Consider the following 4,655-nt stretch of genomic DNA (forward strand, 5'->3'; position numbering starts at 1 on the left):
CCCGTGATCCTGAGGCAGTAACTCTAGTCAATAGACCACGAGCTGCGGACAAGAGGTAGAAGGACAGTGAGACTACCACTAAGCTCTAAATGGTTGGTGATCTTCACAGAACGTGGGGTAACGAGGCTTATGTGCTCTACCGGGCACGGTGATCTGTGACGTCTCTGCCGAAAGAGCTCAGTGCTGGTGTACGCACGAGTGTTTCGGAGCACACCGTTCATCGTACGTTATTGAACATGGAGCTCCGCAGTAGACCACCTGCAGCGGACCACCCCTTCGTGTTCAGATGTTGAACCAACGGCATCGTCAATTACGACTGCAGTAAGCACAGGACCGTCAGGATTCGACCGTCGATCAGTAGAAACGTGTCGGCTCTTAGGATGAATCACTGACGCAGGTTGGTGGGAGGAGTATTTTGCTTTGGGAGACATAGGCCTGCACTTGCACTGGACCTGTGGTAGTAAGCGAGGACATGCTGACAGCTGAGAACCTCCTCAACCTCTTCACGCTTGATAACTTCCCTGACGACGATGTCATGTTTCAGTAGTATAATTGTTCGTGTATCGGAGCCAGAGCCCTACTCCAGTGGATGAAGAGCATTACAGTGAACTAGCGTTGACGCGCTTCTTTTTTTTTTTTTTTTTTTTTCGTCTGTCTCCCGACTGGTTTGATGCGGTCCGCCACGAATTCCTCTCCTATGCTAACCTCTTCATCTCAGAGTAGCACTTGCAACCTACGTCCTCAGTCATTTGCTGGATGGATTCCAACCTCTTTCTCCACAGTTTTTGCCCTCTACAGCTCCCTCTAGTACCATGGAAGTCATTCCCTAGTGTCTTAACAGTGTCCTCTCGTTTTTCCACATATTCCTTTCCTCTCCGATTCTGTGTAGAGCCTCCTCAGTTCTTACCTTATCAGTCTACCTAATTTTTAACATTCTTCTGTAGCGCCACATCTCTAATGCTTCCATTCTCTTCTTCTCCGATTTTTCCACAGTCCATGTTTCACTACCATACAATGCTGTGCTCCAGACGTGCATTCTCAGAAATTTCTTCTCGAAATTAAGACTCATATTTTATATTGGTAGACTTCCCTTGGCCAGAAATACCTTTTTTGTCTTAGCTAGTCCTCCTTGCTCCGTCTGTCACTGGTTATTTTACTGCCTAGGTAGCAGAATTCCTTAACTTCATCTATTTCGTGACTATCAATCCTGATGTTAAATTTGTCGATGTTCTCATTTCTACTACTTGTCATTACCTTCGTCTTTCTTCGATCTACTCTCAGTCCATACTGTGTACTCATTAGACTGTTCATTCCATTCAACAGATCATGTAATTCTTCTTCACTTTCACTCAGGACAGCAATGTCATCAGTGAATCGTATCATTGATATCCTATATCCATGAATTTTAATTCAACTCCTGAACCTTTCTTTTATTTCCGCCATTGCTTCCTCGATGTACGGATTGAACAGTAGGGGCGAAAGGCTACATCCTCGTTTTCCACCGTTATTAATGCGAGCATTTCATTCTTGGTCGTCCACTCTTATTATTCCCTCTTGGCTGTCGTACGTATTGTATATTACCTGTCGCTCCCTATAGCTTACCCCAACATTTTTCAGAATTCCGACATCGTATCGGCGACCAAATTCGCGGATGTAAATTTTAGGGAATCTGTTTAGGTTGCTACCAGGCTCCATCACCACGTATACCAATCAGCGGTGCGTGATTTACGCAATTACATGACCTGTACATAGATATATAATGCCGCATGTCTCTCCAAACCTACCAAAAATCTGTCGGACTTCTGATGCGCAGGACCAGTGACTCATTTCGTTCCAAAGACGGACAAGGAAGCTGCTAAGCTCATCAGTGTATGTTCCTCTGCTGCGGATGTCCACTTGATCAAATACTTTGTAGTCTTAGGTGCCCTGTAGAGCGACCTGTCCTCGAGTAACTTTGTAGAGGCCATATGGCGGCCCAATATTTCCGAGAAAATCGTTGCTGAAGATTTGTGTAGGCGGCGTACACCTGTAGTGTTAGTAATCTTTCGAGCATAGGAGGTAACACAACAGCTACGGTTCGCAGCTACCAGGCTGTCGGTACTCTTCAAATCGTGCCTGTGCACTCTTTTGTCTTCAGTTTCTACGAACAGAATATCATTAAATAGTTTGCGTGGAAGATCATTCAAAAATGGTCATTTCTGCCGCGGTACTTCAAATGGCTCTGAGCAATATGGGACTCAACTGCTGTGGTCATCAGTCACCTAGAACTTAGAACTACTTAAACCTAACTAACCTAAGGACATCACACACATCCATGCCCGAGGCAGGATTCGAACTTGTGAGCGTAGCAGTCGCACGGTTCCGGACTGCGCGCCTAGAACCGCGAGACCACCGCGGCCGGCGGTACTTTCATTAACATAAGAATCATTACGGCTAACTTTCTTCAAATTTGGTATACATTTGTTGCAGCGTAGCTTAGGCTGAAGAAAAATCAAGACACGTTCATAGGATTTGTCGACCTGGGAAAAGCGTTCGACAATATAAAATGGTGCAAGCAGTTCGAGATTCTGAAAAAAGTAGTGGTAAGCTATAGGGAGAGACTGGTCATATACCATATGTACAACAACCAAGAGGGAATAATAAGAGAAGATCAAGAACGAAGTGCTCGTATTAAGAAGGGTGTAAGACAAGGCTGTAGCCTTTCGCCCCTACTCTTCAATCTGTACATCGAGGAAGCAATGACGGAAATAAAAGAAAGGTTCAGGAGTGGAATTAAAATACAAGATGAAAGGACATCAATGATACGATTCGCTGATGACATTGCTATCCTGAGTGGAAGTGAAGAAGAATTAAATGATCTGCTGAACGGAATGAACAGTCTAATGAGTACACAGTATGGTTTGAGAGTGAATCGGAGAAAGACGAAGGTAATGAGAAGTAGTAGAAATGAGAACAGAGAGAAACTTAACATCAGGATTGATGGTCACGAAGTCAATGAAGTTAAGGAATTCTGCTACCTAGGCAGTAAAATAACCAATGACGGACGGAGCAAGGAGGACATCAAAAGCAGACTCGCGATGGCAAAAAAGGCATTTCTGGCCAAGAGAAGTCTACTAATAGAAAATACCAGCCTCAATTTGAGGAACAAATTTCTGAGGATGTACGTTTGGAGTACAGCATTCTATGGTAGTGAAACATGGACTGTAGGAAAACCGGAACAGAAGAGAATCGAAGCATTTGAGATGTGGTGCTATAGACGAATGTTGAAAATTAGGTGGACTGATAAGGTAAGGAATGAGGAGGTCCTACGCAGAATCGGAGAGGAAAGAAATATGTGGAAAACACTGATAAGGAGAAGGGACAGGATGATAGGACATTTGCTAAGACATGAGGGAAAGACTTCCATGGTACTAGAGGGAGCTGTAGACGGCAAAAACTGTAGAGGAAGACAGAGATTGGAATACGTCAAGCAAATAATTGAGGACGTAGGTTGCAAGTGCTACTCTGAGACGAAGAGGTTAGCACAGGGGAGGAATTCGTGGCGGGCCGCATCAAACCAATCAGAAGACTGATGACCCAAAAAAAAAAAGCTTACGCAGTCATCTTCCTCGCTATTGCCTAGTGTCCTAGAATAGAATTCCGGATGGTATTTGTCGTAGAAGCAAACGGAACACGATGTCATAGAGCATCAAGCTCATTTCATGAAAGCAGCTCAGTAGCAGGCACGTGGAGTTTTCTGGAGCGATATCAGAAAACACAGTTGGTTTTTTTGCATTGACTGACTGCTCCAGCGAGGAAGCCCCGTACCTTATTCGCCTGCCTACGCTTGCGTACTTGAAACATTACTAACGTTGCAGATATAGGAGGTACTCTTGCAATTTCGACATCGATTTTCTCGGAAACTAGGGACCGTTGCATGAAAAGCCGCTGTATCGGTACTCCGGACAGCTCCTTTACAATATACCTGAAACCAGTGTGCGATTTGTGGTGGTGGTGGTGGTGGTGGTTAGTGTTTAACGTCCCTTCGGCAACGAGGTCATTAGAGACGGAGCGCAAGCTCGAGTTAGGGAAGGATTGGGAAGGAAATCGGTCGTGCCCTTTTAAAGGAACCATCCCGGCAATTGCCTGAAACTATTTAGGGAAATCACGGAAAACCTAAATCAGGATGGCCGGAGACGGGATTGAACCGTCGTCCTCCCGAATGCGAGTCCAGTGTGCTAACCACTGCGCCACCTCGCCCGGTGTGTGCGATTTGTGCTTTTACTAGTGGGGGGGGGGGGGGGGATGTCTTAGGGGATTAGTATAATTACATATGTTACTAGCTTCGACCGTGGCGTTACCCATGGTTAAACAGTTATTTATAAATAGATGTTAATGCCGAAACTCACTATTCACGCGTATGCACTGTCATAAAAGCCATCCCTTGTTATATCTTTAAAAGTACATTATAGGTAAAGCTTATTTAAAAAATCATCTACATGCAGGTATACGAGGGGAATCCAAAAAGTGAAGGTACATTTGTGAAAAGCTGTACTTATTCTGATGATAGAAAACTGAAACATGCGTTATTTTTCTACTTAACATCCCTCGACTTCAATGCAGTTTTCCCGACGTTTCACGAGTTTTTTTTATTTCATCAGAAAATACGTTTATCG

The 4,655-nt window shown here is 44.4% G+C and overlaps 1 non-coding gene across 1 annotated transcript; it reads right to left on the bottom strand.

The window, feature by feature from the left end:
• Positions 1-4,166: 4,166 nt before the first annotated feature.
• Trnaa-cgc (transfer RNA alanine (anticodon CGC)) lies at positions 4,167-4,239 on the bottom strand. The gene has a single exon. It is a non-coding gene; the product is annotated as a tRNA-Ala (tRNA).
• Positions 4,240-4,655: the final 416 nt, after the last annotated feature.

Source organism: Schistocerca gregaria, chromosome 3, assembly GCF_023897955.1.
Source record: "Schistocerca gregaria isolate iqSchGreg1 chromosome 3, iqSchGreg1.2, whole genome shotgun sequence".
Lineage (NCBI taxonomy): Eukaryota > Metazoa > Arthropoda > Insecta > Orthoptera > Acrididae > Schistocerca > Schistocerca gregaria.